This window comes from Hemitrygon akajei, chromosome 10 (assembly GCF_048418815.1).
Source record: "Hemitrygon akajei chromosome 10, sHemAka1.3, whole genome shotgun sequence".
NCBI classification, from domain to species: domain Eukaryota; kingdom Metazoa; phylum Chordata; class Chondrichthyes; order Myliobatiformes; family Dasyatidae; genus Hemitrygon; species Hemitrygon akajei.
In genome coordinates, this window is record NC_133133.1 from 57,236,785 (window position 1) to 57,259,862 (window position 23,078).

The window sequence follows — 23,078 nt, forward strand, 5'->3', positions numbered from 1 at the left end:
ATTTCTGTAATGCAAATAGCCAACATGCAGGGGTCGTCTGTATCTGCGGATAAGTGTCTCTGCAGCCAGCTTTGACTCCTTGTCTACTCTATAAAAACAACAACCAAGTATTCCTGAACTATATTATCATATAAATGGGAGCAAAACAAACTCTTGAAAGTATTGAGCATAGGTTTCATTAGCTATGAACATTTAAGACTATCCTGAAATTTTTAATAGAGACCCTTATTCTGGAGGCACTTTAGACTTTACTGTACATTTCTGAATCATACAGTGCAGAAACATGAAATATAGCTCATTTTGAGCGGTATTATTTGTGTAAGACTTGTAACTAATCCTGTTATGTAGCACAGCAGGGCAGCTTTTCAGAAGAGTTGTCAATACATTGACAGCTGAACTAGGGTTTTGGGTCTCATAGCTATTTATATATCTTAATACAGATGCATACTGTCATTTTTGTTTCACATAGCATGGTTACTGATGAGGCATTTAAAATAACATGACTGTGGAGAAATAGTTAGCGTCCAAATTTTGGATTGTAAGGGTTGCACAGGGATAAGAATTGCACAATATTAATAACAACTTAAAAGCACTCCACTATTTGGAGTGCAAAGGGACTCAGAGTACTTTTATGATAGCTGATTGCAAAGAATACTGCACATGAGCACTTCAGCTGTCAATGGTACTAATATGAAGTGGAGCCACTGGAATTTGGTGTGATTGGGCATCATTAAAATAAAATAGGTAAACTGGGTGTCTCATGGGTGCTTGATCCTTGGACAAGAACTACAAGCAGGGGCAACAGTGCAGATCAGGTAAATACCATACAGTTGATTTCAAGGAAACACTGCAAGGATAACATTGGTGTTGGAGGTGTTTATTTAGCAGTTGTTTGTAGATGGTTAACATGAAGGGACTATATGTTTATTGACCTATTTTGTACAAAATGCTTTGCTCCCATAAACAAAATTAACAAATCAACTATGAAAGTTTTAAAGCAACTTTCAGCAGTCTCCTTCATCATTTATGAAAACACAAAATGCTGGCAGAACTCAGCAGGCCAGACAGCATCTATGGGAGGAGGTAGTGACGATGTTTCGGGCCAAAACCCTTCAACAGGAGTGAAGTAACATGGGATGGTCGAGGGGGGATAAGAAGTGGGGGGAGGGATGAAGTAGAGAGCTGGGAAGTGATAGGCTGGAGGGAAATGGGCTAGGGGGAAGGTGGAGAATTATGGGAAAAAAAAGAGAAAGAAAGGTAGTGCTGGGGGGAGATTATAGTGAGGGGGGAAAAGAGAGAGAAAGAGAACCAGACTAAAATTATAGATAGGGATGGGGTAAGGGGGGGCAGGGGTATCAACAGAAGTCAGTGAGTTGGATGTTCATGCCGGCAGGTAGGAGGCTACCTAGGCGGGAGATAAGATATTGCTCCATCGACCTGCGTGTGGCCTCATCTTGATGGTAGAGGAGGCCATGGATAGACACGTTGGAGTGGGAGTGGTCTGTGGAATTGAAGTGTGTGGCCACAGGGAGATCCCGCCACTGCTGGAGGACTGAGCGCTGGTATTCGGCGAAACGGTCTCCCAGTCTGCCGTGGGTCTCCCCAATGTATAAATGGCCACATCGGGAGCACCAGATACAGTATATCACCCCAGTAGACTCACAGGTGAAGTGGTGCCTCACCTGAAAGGACTGTCTGGGGCCTGGGATGGTGGTGAGGGAAGAAGTGTGGGGGCAGGTGTAGCACTTCTTCCGTTTGCAGGGATAAGTGCCTGGAGGGAGGTCGGTGGGGAGGGATGGGGGGGATGAATGGACAAGGGAGTCGCGTAGGGAGTGATCCCTGCAGAAAGCCGAGAGTGGGGGGGAGGGGAAGATGTGGTTGGTGGTGGGATCACATAGGAGGTGGCGGAAGTTACGGAGGATTATACGTGGGATCTGTAGGTTGGTAGGGTGATAGGTGAGGACCAGGGGGACTCTATCCCTGGTGGGCTGGCGGGGGGATGGGGTGAGGGCAGAGGTGCTTGAAATACGGGAGATGCGATGGAGGGCAGAGTTGATAGTGGACTAAGGGAAGCCCCTTTCTTTAAAAAAGGAAGACATCTCCTTTGTCCTAGAATGAAAGGCCTCATCCTGAGAGCAGATCCTCCTCCTATAGATGCTGTCTGGCCTGCTGAGTTCTGCCAGCATTTTGTGTTTTCATTTATTTCCAGCATCTGCAGATTCACTTGTGTTGTCCTTCATCATTTATATGTTTGCACTCGGTGAGATGATCCAAAAGTGTGAAGATGTTTCCATTTGATGGTTCCTCTTTTAGCTCCACCTTTTTTCTGTTAATTCACCACTATCCTACCCCTTCTCCCTTCCCAACTTTACTTCCTTAATACCAGGTCACCTGTTACCAAGGAGGAGGCGCTTGGAAAGCTGAAAGATCTGAAGGTAGATAATTTACTTGGAGCAGATGGATTACATCCCTGGGTTCTGTAAAAGGTAGCTGAAGAGATCGTGAAGGCTTTGGTAATGATTTTTCAAGAATCACTAGGTCCTGCAATGGTTCCAGAAAATTGGAAAATTGCAAATGTCACTCCACTGTTTAAGAAGAGTGCAAAAGAAAAAAAATTATAGGCCAGTTAACCTGATTTCAGTGGTTGGAAAAATGTTGGATTCCATTATTAAGGATGAAGTTTCTGGATACTTGGAGGCACTAGATAAAATAGACCAAAGTCTGCATGGTTTCCTTAAGGAAAAATCTTGCCTGACAAATCTGTTGGAATTCTTTCAGGAAATAACAGCAGGATAGATAATGGAGACTCAATAGATGCTGTTTACCTGGATTTTCTGAAGGAAAGATGCCACACATGAGTATGCTTAATAAGATAAGAGCCCATTGCATTACAGGAAAGATACTAGCATGGATAGATGATTGGCTGACTAGAAGGAACCAAAGACTGGGAATAAAGGGGGGCTTTCGTTGTTGGCTGTCCGTGCCTAGTGGTATGCTGCAGGGGTCAGTTTGAGACCTCTTCTTTTCACATTATTCATCAATGATTTGGATGATGGAATCGATGTTGTTGCAGATGACACAAAGATAGGTGGAGGGGCAGGTAATGTTGAGCAAGCAGGAAGTCAGAAGAAGGACATAGACATTTTAGGAGTCTTAAGGTAGCAGGGAATATGCAGAAGACTTAGACAGATTGGGAGAATGGGCAAATAAATAGCAGATGGAATATAGTCTAGGGATGTGTATGGTCATGCACCTTGGTAGAAGAAATAAAGGCACAGACTATTGCCTAAATGGGAGGTAGATTCAAAAACCAGAGGTGCAAAGAAACTTGGAGTCCTTGTGCAGGATTCTTTAAAGGCTAACTTGAAGTGGTGGTAAGAAAGGCAAATGCAATGTTGACATTTACTTTGATAGGACTAGCATATAAGAGCAAGGATGAAATGCTGACATGGGTCAGAATGCACTTGTGATTACTGTGAGCAATTTTAGGCTCTTTATCTAAGAAAAGCTGGCATTGGTGGAGGTCCAGAGGAGGATCACAAGAATAATTCCTGGAACGGCAGTATTAACATACTGTATGAGGAGCATTTAATGGCTCTGGGGCTGTACTTGCTGGAGTTTAGAAGAATGAGGGGGGATCTCATTGAAACTTATCAAATACTGAAATGTCTGAATAGAGTGGAACTGGAGGAGATGTTTTATATACAGGTGGCTCCCGTTTTTCGAACGTTCACTTTATGACACCTCACTGTTACGAACGACCTACATTAGTTACCTGTTTTCGCTAACAGAAGAGTGTTTCACTTTTACAAAAAAAGGCAGCGCCTCCCCCGGAACTGCATGCTGGCCACCATTGCTTAGACACGTGCCTGTGAGCATCTGTGCTTTATCTCGATTTATTTTGTGCATCCGTTAGCAAGATGAGTTCTAAAGTATTGGAAAAGCCTAAAACAGCGCGTAAGGGTGTTACACTTAGCGTAAAACTAGACATAATTAAGCATTTCGATTGTGGTGAAGTAAGTAAGTAAGTAAGGACACTGTCCACGAGTTGAACTTGCCTGCGTCCACCATTTACACACAGAGAGAAAGAATCCTGAAAGCTGCCGATGGTTGGTTCTGCTCGTAGCAAAGTGGTCTTTTTTAGTTAGCATCCAATAATGGATAAAATGAAAAGTCTATTGCTTGACTGGATTGATGGGTGTACAAAGCGTGGTGTTCCGTTGTTATCTTATACTTAAGGAGAAATCAGTCAGTCTTTTTAATGAGCTGAAGCAGAAAGCACTGAACGTTTGTGATGAAAGTGTTGCGAAAGTAGAATTTAAAAGTAGTCATAGGTGGTTTGATCGGATTCTGAGGCGAGGGCAGCTTCGTAGTTTAATGTTTACTGGAGAGAGTGCTTCGGCTGATAGTGAAGCTGCCGAAAAGTTCCCAGCAGAACTGAAGAAAATAATTACAGAAGGTGGTTATTCGTATAAGCAAGTGTTTAACTGTGATGAAACTGCAATTTATTGGAAAAAACTGCTGAGCAAGACATTTATTTCGATAGAAGAAATTGACAGATGAAGAGCTGAGGCAATTGCAAGAGGAAAGGATAACAATTGAAACTGAAAGCAGTAGCGAACGGCCCAAAAGTGAAGTCGTCCAGGAACTGAACGTGAAGCAACTGCATGGAGATTTTCGCTGTGATTGACAACACTGCAATGATTGCAGAAAAGTATGACTTTAATTTTGAAAGGGTATGTAGGTTTAGGGCATATTTGCAGGATAGTTTGAGTGCTTACAAAGAACTGTATGATAGAAAAATGCGTGAGGCTAAGCAGTCAAGCATACTGTATTTTTTCAAGCCTTCCACATCAGCTACAGCAGACGATGAACCTCGACCTTCGACATCGAGACAGGCAGACATAGAATAAGATGACCTGTCTGCCCTGATGGAAACAGACAACGATGAGATGACACCCCAGTGTCCTCTACCTCCCACCACCCCAACCTCCGATGACTCAGCCTAACACACCATCATCACTGTGCTCGCTGTCTTCCTGATTCCCGTAAGTGAAACTACACTGTACATACATTGTTTCTACTTTATATAGGCTGTGTATTTTTATGTGTTATTTGGTATGATTTGGCAGCTTCATAGCTTAACGGTTACTGGAGAGAGTGCTTCTGCTATGCTAGTAGCGTGACGTAGTGAGATTTTCACTATGCTAGACAGTGCTGCAATGATTGCAGAAAAGTATTCCTACATTATATAGGCTGTGTATTTATCATATAATTCATGCTTTTACTATATGTTACTGTTATTTTAGGTTTTATGTGTTATGGCATGATTTTGTAGGTTATTTTTTGGGTCTAGGAACGCTCACAAATTTTTCCCATATTAATAAATGGGAATGACATTCTGGCTTACGAACCGTTTCATAGGAACGCTCTAGCGGGGAAACCTGTAGTGGGTGAGTCTAGGACCAGAGTGTACAGGCTCAGAATAGAGGAATATTTATTTAGAACAGAGATAAGGAGGAATTTCTGTAGCCAGAAGCTGGTAAAACTGACAAATTCATTGCCAAAGACAAGTTTTTGAGTATATTTAAAACAGGTTCTTGATTCTTGATAGGTTCTTGATTAGTCAGGTCATCTAAGGCTACAGGGAGAAGGCAGGAGAATGGGGTTGAGAAGCATAATAAATCAGCCATGATGGAGTGGCGGAGCAGACTCGATGGGCCAAATGTCCTAATTCTGCTCCTATGTCTCATGATGATATGGTTTTTATTTTCACTCAGTCTGTCGTCACTGGCCTGATCCAGCTCTTCGTATTCTGATATCTTGAGGATTCAGTATGCACACATTGCAGTGGAGGGGAATGCTAAGTATGAACGTAAGGCTGGAAGCCAGGGGTGGGCTCTGTTTATCTGCCAGAGATGGCTGGCAAGGAGGGTTGGATTGAGGTGACTCTTGGCCTCCTGTGTTTAATGGGAAAGAGAGATAAGAGCTTGCCAAAAGTCCAATGATGGAAGTAACTATCAGATAACCATGTGGCATGAATGTTTAATCCCAGAGGCATACAGCACTACAGCATAGAAACATGCCCTTCAGCCTATCCAATCTGTGCCAGCCTGTTCTTCTGCCTAGTCCCATCAAACTCTACCCATATTATAGTGCTCTATACCTCTCTCATCCACATACCTATCCAAATAAATGTGGCAATTGAATCCTGGTAGTTCTGTTAGATTTGATATCAGCACCGAGTACAAGATAATGACATGCATTATGGCCTTTTAAGTATTCTTACCTACACAGTTCCAATTCATGTCTTTATTCCCACAGGGCCTTGGAGCATTTTTCAGGAAATGGTTCAAGAGAACAATGATAAATCCCATAGCATCCTTCTAGGTACTCTTTGACAAGACTCCTGTCTATAAACCCACAGAAGGATTGGTAATGATTGGTGGGAGGGGGAGGGTGGGGAAATGGGACTCTGTGACATTACTGCCAATGCATGCCAAGATGAAGGTGCTTAAATTGCCTAAATTTTATCTTGTTGTGAGTGACCTTAGTGAGGCACTTCTTACACAAATGTTACTTACCAGTCACCAATACATGCCTGCAGGTTAGTGAGGCGATGCTGCACACTGGCATTGTGATGATATGGACTGTACTCGTTCAAGAATTCTAAACTTAAGCCAAGTCTTAAAACATTGGTATTCTCAGTTTAGGGAAATTATACTATATCCACCTATCATACATGTGCAAAGACTAATTTACTTACTTTAGTCTTCTCCAAAAGAGTTTAGCTATCAATATCACTAGTTGGAGTGCTGGGTCCCCTCACGAAACCAAAGAGGAGATACTCCCATCTAACAGGGAAGACTGAAGACAGCTACTTTATTTTAAATGGAGTACAATTATTTCAAGGAGTAATTATGACAGATTATAATTCTACTTCCAAACGTAAGAGCAATTCTTACAAACTAGAAAAGCATACCAATGAGTTGAAGGTGAACATGTTGTCCATCACAGACAGAAGGCTCTGAGAAGAGACCCTTCTTGAGTCAAGGTTCTATGTCTTCATCTCTGTAACTCCTCCCCACCTTTATTACCTTCTACTATTTATATCTTTTTTGTCAGTCATGTAGTGATGACTGAAAGGAAAAGAGGTCAAGGTACGACCTCCAGAAAGCCATCTCATATGCAAAGTGGCATTTGCAGACCAAACTTGAATCACGGAAGGACGCTTGACAGCTGTGGCAGGGATTGAATGCTATCACCTCCTACAAAGTAAAAATAAGCATCATGTGTAGCAACAGGTTTCACTCTCTGATGAGCTCAATGCCTATTATGCTCTTGTTGGCCAACAGAGTATGGAGGCACCTTCACAAACTCCCACAACCATTGACGACCATGTGGTTTCTGACTCTGAGGCCAATGTCAGAGCATCTTTCAGGAGGGTGAACCCACAGAAAGCATATGGCCCAGATGGGGACCTGACCATGTATGGAAGACCTGTGTTAACCAACTGGCTGGAGTGTTTACTGACATATTTAACCTCCCGCTTCAGCGGTTGAAGTACCCACCTGCTTCAATCATACCGATATCCAAGTAGAATGAAATAACCTGCCTCATTCAGTATCATTCAGTAGCATTTACATCAACTGTGATGAAGTACTTTGAAAGTTTGGTGATGAAACATATCAGCTCTTGCCTGAGGAGCAACTTGGATCGACTCCAATTTGCCTTTTATCACAACTCGTCAACAGCAGTTGTCATTTCATTATCTCTTCATTCAGACCCAGAACATATGGACAATGAAAATGCACACATCGGGATATACGCCATTGACTACAGATCACAATCCACACTATCATCCACTCAAATGTAATCAATAAGCTCCAAGACATTGGCCTCAATACCTCCTTGTGCAACTGGATCCTCAATTTCCTCACTTGCAGACCCCAGTCAATTTGGATTGGCAACAACATCTCCTCCACATTCACCATCAGCAGACAGGACTGTTTACTTAGCCTTCTGCTCTACTCACTTTATAGTTAAAGCAGGTGTGAGGCTAAATACAGCTCCAATGCTATATTCAAGTTTGCTGAAGATCCCTCTGTTGCTGGTCAAATCAAAGGTAGTGATGAATTAGCATATAGGAGGGAGATTTAAAATTTGGCCGAATGGTGCCGCAACAACAACCTGTCACTCAACAACAGCAAAACCAAGGAGCTAATTACTGACTACAGGAGGAGAAGACTGGAGGTCCATAAGCAAGTTGTATCGGGGAATCAGAGGTCAGTAACTTTAAATTTCTCAGAATTATCATTTCAGAGGTTCTGTCCTGGGTCCAGAACATAACTGCCATTACAAAGAAGGGACAGCAGCGTCTCTCCTTTCTCAGAAGTTTGTGAAGAATTGGCATGTCATCTAAAACTTTGACAAGCTTCTGTAGATGCACATAGAAGAGTATATCTCAGCATGGTATGGAAGTGCCAATGCCCTTGAATGGAAAATCTTTCAATAAGTAGTGGATACAGCACAGTCCATCACAGGTAAAGCTCTCCCCACCATTGAGCACATCTACATGGAGCGCAGTTGCAGGAAAGCAGCATCCATTATCAGTGACTCCCATCATCCAGGCCATGCTCTTTTCTCACTGCTGCCATCAAGAAGAAGATACAGTGGCTTGAGGTCCCATCTGCAGGTTCAGGAACAGTTATTACCCCTCAACCATCAGGCTCCTAAACCAGTGTGGACAACTTCACTCACTCCCACACTGAACTGATTCTACAACCCAAGGACTCACTTTCAAAGACTCTATGACTCATGTTCTCAATATTGTTTCTTTATGTATTATTAGTATTTTGTTTATTTTTTGTATTTGCACAGTTTATCCATCTTTGTCTATATGCAGTTTTCATTGATTATTTTGTGTTTCTCTGTATTTATTGTGAATGTCTGCAAGAAAATGAATCTCAGGCCAGTATATGGTTACATATACAGTATGTACTTTGATGATTAATTTACTTTGAACTTTGACCTCATCTGTATGTGATGTTTTTACAACTCCATTGATCAGGTCAGATGGTTGGAGCCTTACCTTAACATTGACAATGTTACTTCTGCTGATTTGGTTGTCATCTCTGTTAAGTTAACAATCCTGACCTGAACAAAATAATTTCTCAAAAGAATGGCTAAATACTAGTAGTTAAAATTAACAATAAATGCCATGAATTTGAACAGATTTTTTCTGCTGTACTAAAAAACTGAGTTTAGTGAAAAGTCTCCTGACCGGGATGGCAAATATCCATCACAGCATGGACTACTCCCTTTTCTGAGGATTTCCTAGTGGAATTGAATATTGCACAGCCATTAATAAACATCTCTAGTTCTGATCTTATCATGGAGTTCAGATCTTTAATGAAGGAGCAAAAGATAATTGGGGCTAGAAGAGTGACTGCAATGATGTCCCAGATCTGATATGAGTAACAACCAAATGATTCTTTCATAGTTCTTCATTTGACTTCAACTGTTAAGGAGTTTTCTTTTTGATATACATTAGTATCAATTTTACAAGGGCTCCTTGATACCACATTGATGTTCTGTAGATGGAAGTTCTGATGAAAGCTCATTTGTCTTAAAAGCAAATTCTGTTCCTCTATCCACAAATGCTGCCTGGCCTGCTAAGTAATTTTAGCATTTTCAGTAAATTGTACTGAACTGAAAATATGAAGGATTCTCCAGTATTTATTTCAGGTTAAGCACCTCTCCATAAAGATAAAAGAATAACATATCCAAGCAGTTGTTTAGTTTACAGCATCCTGAGGCTATACCATGCATGAAGCAGGATATGTACAAGCTATAGTTTGCTATGGGATCAGTCAGCAGTGCCGAATGGACACCAATGAAAGGAAATCTATTCAGTTCTTTGTTTTTCCTTTCAACATACAGCTTGTGGAGTCTATGCTGGCGCACAAGCAATCCCTTAAAGAAAACATTCACCTAGATCAGCGACATTTTTTAATATACTGGCCAATTAATTGACTAGCCTGCACGTCTTTGGGATTTGGAAGATAACTGGAGCATGCAAAAAGATCCCTGGCAGCCACAGGAAGGACATAAAAACTCCACAGGGACAGAGCTGAAAGGTAAGAATTTCTTGAATTTCTCTTTCACTGAAGTCAATGTGAAAGAAATCAGAACAAAATGTACAGATTTCCTTTTGCCATTTTGCAGTGTCACCCATTACACATTTCTATTTACATCTGAACTCAGTCAGTGCTGTTTGCTGAAACCGATTTTCTAATCAAAGTTTACAAGTCATTAAATTTGGAAAACTTGCTAAATCAAAAGGACTTTTAGATACAGTGGGCATTTTGCAATTACCATTCTTAGATACTTAGTTTAATCATATGACTTTTAATAAAAGCATCTAGGTTTTCATGCCTCATGTAATTTATGCAATCATTGAGGTTGCTGGGGTGTAATAATACTAACGCTTGAGCTCTGTGAGTTATTTATATTTTACAGGTGCTCCTTGCTGCATATCAAAGAAAACCTTTTAGAGATTGGTTGTTAGACCAAAAGACTGTAAGACAGGAGCAGAATTAGGCCATTTGGGCCACTAAGTCTGCTCCACCATTCTATCATAGCTGATTTATTATCCCTCTCAAACCCATTACTCTGCCTTCTCTTTGTAACCTTTGAAAACCTGACTAATCAAGAAACTATTTACCTCCACTTTAAATATACTCAATGATTTGGCCTCCATAGCTATCTGTGGCAATGAATTCCACAGATTCATCACCCTCTGGCTAAAGAAATCCCTCCTCATCTCCCTTCTAAATGGATATCTCTCTATTCTCAGGCTGTGTCCACTGGTCTTAGACCCACCTACTATAGAAAACATCCTCTCCACATCTACTCTCTCTATGTCTTTCAACAGTCAATAGATGCCAATAAGAAGCCCCTTCATTCTTTTAAATTCCAGTGAGTACAGGCCCGGAGCTGTCAAATGCTCCTCATACTGCATGTTAATCCTTTCATTCCAAGAGTCATTCTCGTGACATCCTCTGGACCCTCTCCAATGCGAGCACATTTTTTCTTAGATAAGAGGCCCAGAACTGCTCACAATACTTCAATTGCAGACTGATCATTGCCTTGCTCGTATATTCCAGTTCTCTTGAAATAAATTCTAACATTGCATTTGCCTTCCTTACTACTGACTCAACCTGCAAGTTAGCCTTTAGGGAATCCTGCACAAGGACTTTCAAGTCCCCTTGCACCTCTGATTTTAGAATTATCTCCCAGTTCAGAAAATAGTCTGTGCCTTTATTCCTATTGACGAAGTGTATGACCATACTCTTCCCTACTCTATATTCCATCTGCAACTTTTTTGTCCATTCTCTCTGTTCTGTTTTGTAACTACAAAACATAGAAAATAATTGCAAGAAAAAAATGGGAACCCAAGAGATGCGAGTCTCAGTTTTGTCTTTTTACTTCTCACACTTGTCACCTGGTGACATGATGATGTATGTCATTTATGTACTCTTACAGATCACTGGCAATGCATTATTTAGATGAACAAGAAAGCTTAAATAAACAATATATTTTCAATATTATTCAAATATCACTGAAATACTAAATACACGATAGTCATCCCTGTTTAGCTATGAACCCCAACTCTATATAGAACTCAGCTCAACAATATACACATTATACAACACAACTACTATACAGACTTTCACAGTATTGTAAATTTTAAAATATCTCATTCAGTCCTAATCACTGTGGAGGAGTTTTTACTCTTGTGGGATAATGTTTTTCCTGATGGTGGGGATCACTCTGCTGGGCAGGAGAGATGTGAGGTTCTGGGGCCTCCTCCGTGGTGGTTGTGGTTGTCTCTGGGACTGCAGGAAGTGGTTCTGACAGCTCTGGATACCTTTCTTCTGGACGTGTTGCCATCCTGAACGGTGCATGGCAAGCTTCACTGGACGATGTTGATCATTGTCAACATCTGATGTCACCATTTCCTTTACCCTTTTGAAAGCCACCTCACACTGCTTTGTCCATTGCCATTTCCTTGCCAATCTGTAGTGATGAGTTCAAGGGGTGGAGCACAGTCACCAGATTTGGCAGAAACCTGTTATATTAATTGACAAATCCTAAAAAGGACCTCAACTACAACACATCCTTTGGCCTTAGGGCATTGACCTCTGCTTAAAGTTTCTCAGCACATTTGTGTAATTCCTGTCCTTGAACAGTGACCACAGTAAGTGATGCTTGGTTTAAAGAATTCATACTTGTTGGGTTGTGCTCTGACAGCATAATCTTGAAATGTTTTAAACATTTCCTGCAAGTTTCACCTTTAAATCTGCATTGGTCTGGTGTATGTGAGCTCTTGCCACAATGGTAACACAATCTATTTGTCCAGGCACACTTATGTTTAGATTTTTCAATGTTGTTCACACTCACTTTCATTCTTGACTGCAACTCAATTGTGCCTCTGTCTGCTGTTTGCATTGATACAGCGATTTCAACTGCTCCTTTGAATGTAAGATGTGCTTCAGTTAGGAGCCTTTTTGAATGCTTTCTTGTAAGATTCGACGAACTAACTGGTCTGTCAGTGCATCAACTCTGACAGGGTTTGTAGGACATTACTTCCTAAAAGTGAAACCTAATAGCATGAATAGCAGCAATGCTTTAATACCAGATGAGCTTGAAGCCTTCTATGTCCACTTTGAAAGGGGTAATATAACTACAGCTGTGAATAGCCCTGCTGCACTCGGTGACCCTGTGATCTCTGTCTCAGAGGCCAATGTTAGGTTGTCTTTCAGGAGGGTGACCCTCACAAGGCGGCAGGACCCAATAGAACATAGAACATAGAATAGTACAGCACAGTACAGGCCTTTCGGCCCACAATGTAGTGCCGACCCTTAAACCCTGCCTCCCATATATCCCCTCACCTTAAATTCCTCCATATACCTGTCTAGTAGTCTCTTAAATTTCACTAGTTGATGCACCATCAATAACTCTCTCTGAGACGTGAAGGCGAGATATCGGCTTTTATTGACTGGAAGAAAGAACAAGCAGTGGTTGACCACCATACTACATCCTGGAGACAGAGAGGCCGGGCTCAGGCCTCAATCGTCTTTATACCGGGGTCTGTGGGAGGAGCCACAGGAGCAGTCAGCAGGGGGCATGTCCAGACAGGTATATGTAGTTCACCACACTAGTGTATCTGCCTCCACCACAGACTCAGGCAGTGCATTCCATGCACCGACCACTCTCTGAGTAAAAAACCTTCCTCTAATATCCCCCTTGAACTTCCCTCCCCTTACCTTAAAGCCATGTCCTCTTGTATTGAGCAGTGGTGCCCTGGGGAAGAGGCGCTGGCTGTCCACTCTATCTATTGCTCTTCATATCTTGTACACCTCTATCATGTCTCCTCTCATCCTCCTTCTCTCCAAAGAGTAAAGCCCTAGCTCCCTTAATCTCTGATCATAATCTATACTCTCTAAACCAGACAGCATCCTGATAAATCTCCTCTGTACCCTTTCCAATGCTTCCACATCCTTCCTATACTGAGGCAACCAGAACTGGACACAGTACTCCAAGTGTGGCCTAACCAGAGATTCAAGGAGTTGCATCATTACCGCACGAAAGCTAACACCCCATAAGCTTTCTTAACTACCCTATCTACCTGTGAGGCAACTTTCAGGGATCTGTGGGCATGTACCCCAGATCCCTCTGCTCCTCCACACTACCAAGTATCCTGCCATTTACTTTGTACTCCGTCTTGGAGTTTGTCCTTCCAAAGTGTACCACCTCACACTTCTCCTGGTTGAACTCCATCTGCCACTTCTCAGCCCACTTCTGCATCCTATCAATGTCTCTCTGCAACCTTCGACAATCCTTTACACTCTCTACAACACCACCAACCTTTGTGTCATCTGAAAACTTTCCAACCCACCCTTCTACCCCCACATCCAGGTCGTTAATAAAAATCACGAAAAGTAGAGGTCCCAGTACCGATCCTTGTGGGACACCACTAGTCACAACCCTCCAATCTGAATGTACTCCCTCCACCACGACCCTCTGCCTTCTGCAGGCAAGCCAATTCTGAATCCACCTGGCCAAACCTCCCTGGATCCCATGCCTTCTGACTTTCTGAATAAGCCTACCATGTGGAACCTTATCAAATGCCTTACTAAAATCCATGTAGATCACATCCACTGCACTACCCTCATTTATATGCCTGGTCACCTCCTCAAAGAACTCTAACAGGCTTGTTAGACATGATCTGCCCTTCACTAAGCCATGCTGACTGTTCCTGATCAGACCATGATTCTCTAAATGCCCATAGATCCTATCTCTAAGAATCTTTTCCACCAGCTTCCCCACCACAGATGTAAAGCTCACTGGTCTATAATTACCCAGACTACCCCTACTACCTTTTTTGAACAAGGGGACAACATTTGCCTCCCTCCAATCCTCCGGTACCATTCCCGTGGACAACGAGGACATAAAGATCCTAGCCAGAGGCTCCGCAATCGCCTCCCTCGCATCATGGAGCAGCCTGGGGAATATTCCATCAGGCCCTGGGGACTTATCTGTCCTAATGTATTTTAACATACATTAAAATAGAGTAGGGTTAAGGCTCTGAAAACTTGTGTCTACCAACTAGTGGGAGTATTCAAGGACATTTTCAACCTCTCACTGCTATGGTTGGAAGTTTCCACCTGCTTCAAAAGGGCAACTCTTACACCAGTGCTCAAAAGAGTAATGTGAGCTACCTTAATGATTATCATCCAGTAGCACTCACATCTACGGCGATGAAATGATTTGAGAGGTTAGAATCAACTCATGACATGGCTAGAATCAGCTCCTGCCTCAACAAGGACCTGGGCCCCCTGGAATTTGCCTATCACCACAATAGGTCTATGGCAGACACAATCTCATTGGCTCTTCACAGGGCCTTAGACCATTTGGCCAATTCAAACTCCTATGTCAGAATGCTGTTTGTTGTCTATAGCTCAGTGTTTAATACCATCATTCCCACAGTCCTGATTGATAAGATACAGAACGTGGGCCTCTGTATCTCCCTCTGCAATTGTATCTTTGCCTTCTCAACTGGAAGACCACAATCTGTGTGGATTGGTAATAATATCTCCTCCTTGCTGATAATCAACACCGGTGCACCTCGGGGACGTGTTCCCACTGCTCTACCTCTCTATACCCGTGACTGCGTAGCTAGGCATAGCTCAAATGCCATCTATAAATTTACTGATTATACAACCATTGCTGACAGAATCTCAGATGGAGATGAGGGTGCATAGAGGAATGAGACACAGAAGCTAGTTGAGTGGTGTTGCAGTAACAACCTTGCACTCAACATCCGTAAGACCAAAGAGCTGATTGTGGACTTCAGGAAGGGCAAGGCGAAGGAACGTGAACCAATCCTCATAAAGGGATCAGAAGTGGAGAGAGTGAGCAATTTCAAGTTCCTGAGTGTCAGGATCTCTGAGGATCTAACCTGGTCGCATCATATCAATGCAGCTATAAAGAAGGCAAGACAGTGGCTATATTTCATTAGGAGTTTGAGATTTGGTTTCTCAACCAAAACACTCAAAAACTTCTACAGATGTATGGTAGAGAGCATTCTGACAGGCTGCATTACCATCTGTTATGGGAGGTAGGAGAGGTGGGCTACTGCACAGGATTGAGGATTGAGGATTACAACTACAAAGAGTTGTAAAATTAGTCTGCTCCTCCTTGGGTACTAGCCTCTGTAGTATCCAAGACAGCTTCAAGGAGTGGTGCCTCAGAAGCGTGACATCCATCATTAAGGACTCCCATCACCCAGCACATGCTCTCTTCTCATTGTTACTGTCAGGGAGGAGGTACAGAAGCCTGAAGGTACACACTCAGCGATTCAGGAGCAGCTTCTTCCCCTCTGCCATCTGATTCATAAAAGGACATTGAACCTCACTTTTTTATATTATTTCTGTTTTGCACTATTTTTAATCTATTTAATATACATATATACTTACTGTAAGTTACTTTTTTTCTATATTATCATGTATTGCATTGCATTGCTGATGATAATAGAACCGATTCTGTTCCTGATTTTCTATTAGCGAAGTAACAATACTCAGATATCTCTACAATACAGCTGCATTCAGTTCTGTGTGAAAGTCTTAAGCCGATATATACAGCTGGGGTGCCCAAGGCTTTTGCATAGTACTGTATTTGGCAACGTGGAGCTGAGTTTGTAAAACTAATGGGAGTAAAGGATGTTGAGAATGGAGCACTGTAGGAGGGGTGTGGGACAGGTAACAGAGAAGGAGTGCCAGGGTGGGGGTAGCATAAGTGCAGACACACCCATCCCCGATACAACTGGTTTACTCATCATTACAGAATGTCTCTCTGGTGCTTCCTGCTCCCTCCCCTCTTTTTTCCCCTTTTCCCAACCATGATACCCCTCTCCCTGCACCCTTCCCACTCTCAGTCCACAACAGAGACCCATATCAGAATCAAGTTTATCATCACTCTCATATGTCATTAAACTTGTTTTTTTTTGCAGCAGTAGGACAGTACAATACATATAATTATATGTATACTATGGAGTTAACAAACTTCAAAGCAAATTGTATGCCTTTAAATCCAATGCAATCAGTAAAATTGGTACATATTTCTCTTCAGGTATTCCATTTGCTTTAAAATACTGCTCAATCCATTCCATATGCATTAGCAGTTATCTTTTGTGTAATCAGACATGTCAATCCTTCCAATGAGGCCAGCCATTTCTGCTTTTTAAAAAAAAATATTTATGATTACTATCACATGGTACTCACTGTTTATGAACCCAGAAATTCTTCAATTTTCTGCCTTTTCCTTACTTGACCATCTTTCCTTTTGTGAAGAAAACAGGCTGCTTAAAAGCAAAAAAAAAAAAAAAATGCTGCTTTTTGTTTGCATTTCTTGTATGGCACTTACCTACTTTTACAGATATTCTACAATGCGCTATTTAAATGAACCAGAATGCTTAATCAAACAATATATTTACAATACTACTGAAATATTAAATACACAACAATCCCAATCTGTCTAAGTCCTTCTGCAGACTTCCTGTTTCCTTATTTCCTGCCCCTCAACCTATCTTTGCGTCATCTGCAAACTTGGCCAAAAAGCCATCGAATCCATCATCCAAGTCATTGACATATAACGTGAGAATAAGCAGTCCGAACACTGATCCCTCTGGAACACCACTAGTCACCAGCAACCAACCACAAATGACCTCCTTTGTTTCCACTCTTTGCATCCTGCAGGCAGCCAAACTTCTATCGATGCTAGTATCTTTCCTGTAATACCATGGGTTCTTATCTTGTTAAGCAGCCTCATATATGGCACCTTATCAAAGGTCTTCAGAAAATCTTAGTCTCCACTGACTCTCTTTTGTCTATCTGGCCTGTTATTTCCTCAAAGAATTCCAAAAGATTTGTCAGACAAGATTTACCCTTAAGGAATCCATGCAGATGTTAGCCCATCTTATCACGTGCCCCCAAGTACCCTGAAATCTCATCCTTAATAATGGACTTCAATAAATGGGTGGAGCCTAGGAGATAATGGCACCTAACGGCGACTCCTTTGCTTGCATTTTCGGAAACAGCTCTATTTCCATCTTTAATATCTTTGTTTTTCTCTTTCAGGGTTCTTTTGAAGACCCTGACCTGGAGTTGCAAACTGACTTTGGTTCTTTGCCGGAATGGGATCCGCTCTCAGGGTCTCATGACTGGCCATTGTTTGATATACCAAGGACGAGACCTAGAAGACTAGCACGCCTTCAGGGTTCTGGGATTTTGTGGCTCTGCAGGTGGGTGGACTCGAGTTCGGTGCCTTTGCAGGAAACTGGTGTGTCGTGAGTGTACACAGAAGATCGAAAACAGCCAGCTGACTGCTGACTGTGTGCTCAGAGTCCCAAGATCTTTGGGCACAGAGCTTGGAAAAAGCGATGCAATAGACTTTTAACATTGTAAACCAGCGAGTTGTTTGTTATGTCTCCCCTCTCACTGTGAAATGGGGACATCTCATTTTCCCTTATTAGGGAGGGAGAGAGCCTGTGGTGTGTCAAATTACAGGGCAAATGAATAGGCTTTGGGGCACTGCAAGTCTGTGTCTTTATTGATGCTTTGCTACAAGCTTGAGTGTTCGGGGGGGCACCAATGCTTTTTTTGCTGATAGGGAAGAAGGGATCATTGCTTTGCTGCTGCTTACACGTGGGAGGGGGAGCTGGGGGGTTTGTGATTCTAACATTTAACTGTCATTCATGATTTGGGGCACTCCCCTGTTTTCATAGATGGATGCGAAGAAAAAGGATTTCAGGGTGCATATTGTATACATTTCTCTGACATTAAATATACCTTTGCTTTATTCTGCCTCTCTCTTTTTAATGTATCCATTCTAGAATCTATCAGTTCTTGAAAAATAATTACTAATGCCTCCATAATCGCTTCAGCTACTTCTTTCAGAATCCTGGTCTTATCTACCTTCAGGCTTTTCAGCTTCTCGAGCGCCTTCTGCTTAGCCCCTATACTCACTTCTGCCCTGATACTCTTGAATTTCTGTATTACTGTTAGCGTCTTCTGCAGTGATGACCAATGCAAAATAATTGTTCCTTTTGTCCACCAATTCCTTTTCCCCCATTACTACCTCTCCGGTGTCATTTTCCATTGGTCCAATATCCACTCTTGTCTCGCTTTTGCTCTTTATACAATATATCTGAAAATACTTTGCAGATCCTCTTTTATATTATTGGCTAGCTTACCTTCACATTTCATCTTTTCTCTCCTAGCATTTTTAGTTGCCTTCTGTTGCTTTTTAACAGCTCTCACTGATTTTTGCTTTTAGGCTGTCTTTGACTTCCCTTGTCAGCTCCTGTTGCCTCATCAACCCTTTAGAATACACCTTCATCTTTGTGACGTATCAATGCTGCACCTTCTGAATTGCCTCAGAAACTCCAGTCATTCTGCTGCACCTTCTGAATTGCCTCAGAAACTCCAGTCATTCCTGTTTGACCACCATCCCTGCTAGTGTCCCCTTCCAATCAACTTTAGACAGCTCCTCTCTCATGTCTGTGAGAGCATTTGCTTTACTCCAGCGTAATACTGATACGTCTGACTTTATTTTTCCCTCTCAAACTGCAAGGTGGATTGTATCATATTATGATCACTGCCTCCTTATGGTTCTTTTAACTTAAGCTCCCTAATCAAATTTGGTTCATCACACAACACCAAATCCCGAATTGCCTTTCGCCTAGTGGACTCAATCATAAGCTGCTCTAAAAAGTTACTTTGTAGGCATTCCACAAATTCCCTCTCTTGGGGTCAAGCACCAACCTGATTTTCCCAATCTACCAGTATATTGTCATTCTTGAAGACTATCATAATGTTGTTGATTTTACATATCTTTTCCATCTTCTGTTGTAATTTATATCCCACATTCTGACTACTGTTTGGAGGTCAGTATATAATTCCTATCAGAGTCATTTTACCTTTGTCTGTTCTTAACTTTTTCCTCTGATCCTATGTCACCTCTTTCTCAGGATGTAATTTCATTTTTACCAACAGAGCCACCCCACCCCCTTTACCCACCTGCCTGTCCTTTTGATACAATATGTATCTTTGGATGGTAAGCTCCCAACTATGATCTTCTTTCAGCTATGATTCAGTGATGCCTACAACATCATTCCTTAAATTCAGTGTAGTGCACTGCACAAATCCATCAATCTCTCTCTGGTCATTTGCTGTACCAAATTCCATTTCATGTTTGCTTAAAAAGGTAGATTAATTTTTCTATAATACTTTTTCAGCACCTTTCAGAGGCTTTAAGAACTGGTATCTTGCATCCACATTAAAAGGAAAAAAGAGAGATTATGTTCAGGAAAGTATTGTTCTTATAAGGAAACACACCCTCAGACTTTTCTTTACATGATTTGTGAATACTGTTCTTCACTTTTAACTCATAGCATTCTACATTGCGTATAGTTATTTTTAGAATATTGAATTTACTGCTTAGTGAGAATTAAACACAAGATTTGTAATATATCAAGCAAGAAACTAACCCTTCAGATTTTGGGTTCATTGTCACGTAATTCAAATTGTAATAACTTCTCTACAACACAGGTATCATTTCGAACATTTATATTTTCCTTTGTTTAGACTTTCCTTTTACCAGCTCAGACAAAACTGCCCACGTTTCAGCTCTTAAATCGGGAATATTGCAAGAGTGGCTTTTCGGTAATGGTAAACAATTTATCCTTCATTTAACTGGACCTGATCTTGTGCTGCAGCTGATCAAAGGCATGAAGCAATAAATGACATGTAGATAGCTTCTGAGACTATATCTTACTGTGCCCTGTCTGACCTTGGAAGGCCATTACAGATGCTGACAGAAATACATAGAGGATGTTTCCTTCTCTGGGAGTGATATTTCTAATCAAATAGTAATAAAGCTGCAAAACAGAACAGCATTCATACCAAGGACTCGTGATCCTGGCAAAGTAATATCTTTCTCCATAAGCGTGTAGGTTCCTGCACAGAGATGACATTTTTGACAAACAATAGCTTTGTAAAGAGCAAACCATTATGTTTTGATAAATTTTTAACTCATGTCATCTGCAGCTAAATATAAAACTGGACCAACACTGGCTAAGGTCAATTAGAAAGAGCCACCTCCTCTTGAAAACCATTCCCTTCATAGTCTGCTAATGGAATTAGAATCATAGTATCATAGAGTACTACTGCACAGACACAGGCCCTTCAGCCCATTTAGTTCAAGCCGAACTGTTAATCTGCCTAGTCCCATCCACCCGGACCTGGACCATAGCCCTCCATACGTTTCCCATCCAAGCCCGAACTTCTCTTAAATGTTGCAATCAACCCTGCATCCGCCACTTCTGCTGGCAGTTTGTTCCTGAATTGTGCCACTTTCTGGGTGAAGAAGATCTTCACATAGGCTCCCTTAATATTTCACCTTACACCTTAACCTATGACCTCCAGTTCAAGTACCACCCAGCCTTAGTGGAAAAAGCCTGTTTACATTTACTCTGTCCATACCTTTCATAATTTTGTATACATCTATCAAATCTCCTTCCATTCTCTTACAGTCCAGGGAATAAAGTCCTAACCTGTTCAAGCTTTCACTGTAACTCAAGTTCTGGCAACATTCTTGCAAATTTTCTTTGCACACTTTCAGTTTTATTAACATCATTCCTACAGGGAGGTGACCAAAACTGCACACAATACAGTAGGCCTCACCAACATCTTAGACAACTTCAACATAACAAAACTCAGATCTTCCAATACTGGCAACAACCCCGTAAATTTTCTTTGCACTTTTTCAAACTTTTTTGATATATTCCCTGTAGGTAGGTGAACAGAACTCCACATAATGCTCCAAATTTGGCCTCATCAAATTAAACTCTTCAGTTTTCCAGTATGAGCCAGGAGATGAATCTTCATACTACTTGGCATTTAGTCCAGTGGAAAAGACACCCTTTTCCTTTCTTCTTTTGTTTTATTCCCAGAGGATGACTGATGAGCTCATCAGTCATCATCTGCCTCCAATACCCTGTGTGACACATTTTCTGAGGAACTATCATTTGGTCCCCTTGCTGCAATTTCCCTCCAGGCCTATCTAGGCACTTGAAGTACAATTTTCCTCAACCTTGAGAAATCTGTGGTGGTGGTATTTTCTTAAATCTGATAAAACCTCTTCCAATGCAACTCATTAAACTGTGATACTGATGAACTCCTGTTGTGATTAAATCCTTGCATAGTTGATTAATATCACAGCAATCACAATAGTCTCCACAGGAATACTAATTAGATCACCATGATAACCATCCCCCCCCCCCCCCGTATTATTTGACCCACCCTCACACTTAATCAGTCAATGCACCTCCGTAAGAAATAAAATGCATGTTGGAAATGTATTGCTCAGTTCTGTGATCTTTACTACTGTGTCTTCAATCTCAGTCCTAGAGGTTAACATTCTCCTACAGTGATCACATTAGTATTTTGAGTGAAATTTCAATCTAATAAATAACTGTGATGTAAGGTGGGCACTGTAAATATTCTTAGACTAATAAAGCAATATCAGAGAAATGTGGGCACAATTATGTGTTGGGTGTCACATTTATTTATTTATTTATCTATCTATCTATTTATTTATTGAGATACAGTGTGGAATTGGTCCTTCTGGCCCTTTGAGCCACACTGCCCAGCAATTCCCTGATTTAATCCAAGCTAAGTTTATGATGATCAATTAACCTACCAACTGGTACATCTTCAGACTGTGGGAGGAAACCCGAGCACCCAGAAGAAACCCACTCGGCCACGGGGAGAACATAAAACTCCTTACAGGTGACAGTGGGAATTGAACCTGGGTCACCTGTAACCATATAACCATATAACAATTACAGCATGGAAACAGGCCATCTTGGCCCTTCTAGTCCATGCCGAACGTTTACTCTCACCTAGTCCCAATGACCCGCACTCAGCCCATAACCCTCCATTCCTTTCCTGTCCATATACCTATCCAATTTTACTTTAAATGACAATACCGAACCTGCCTCTATCACTTCTACTGGAAGCTCGTTCCACACAGCTACCACTCTCCAAGTAAAGAAGTTCCCCCTCATGTTATCCTTAAACTTTTGCCCCCTAACTCTCAACTCATGTCCTCTTGTTTGAATCTCCCCTACTCTCAATGGAAAAAGCCTATCCACGTCAACTCTATCTATCCCCCTCATAATTTTAAATACCTCTATCAAGTCCCCACTCAACCTTCTACGCTCCAAAGAATAAAGACCTAACTTGTTCAATCTCTCCCTGTAACTTAGGTGCTGAAACCCAGGTAACGTTCTAGTAAATCTTCTCTGTACTCTCTCTATTTTGTTGACATCGTTCCTATAATTCGGTGATCAGAACTGTACACAATACTCCAAATTCGGCCTTACCAATGCCTTGTACAATTTTAACATTACATCCCAACTCCTATACTCAATGCTCTGATTTATAAAGGCT

The 23,078-nt window shown here is 41.6% G+C and overlaps 1 protein-coding gene across 2 annotated transcripts in view; it reads right to left on the bottom strand.

Moving 5' to 3' along the window:
* Nucleotides 1-23,078, bottom strand: part of drp2 (dystrophin related protein 2) — a 400,551-nt gene that overhangs the window by 223,168 nt on the left and 154,305 nt on the right. Inside the window, exon 2 of one of the 2 annotated variants that reach the window (XM_073058376.1) lies at nucleotides 16,848-16,927. The exons of the other annotated variant lie outside the window; for it this stretch is intronic. The gene's annotated coding sequence lies outside the window, so the exon portion shown is untranslated. The remainder of the gene's footprint in view (nucleotides 1-16,847; nucleotides 16,928-23,078) is intronic. 2 annotated transcript variants of the gene reach the window in all.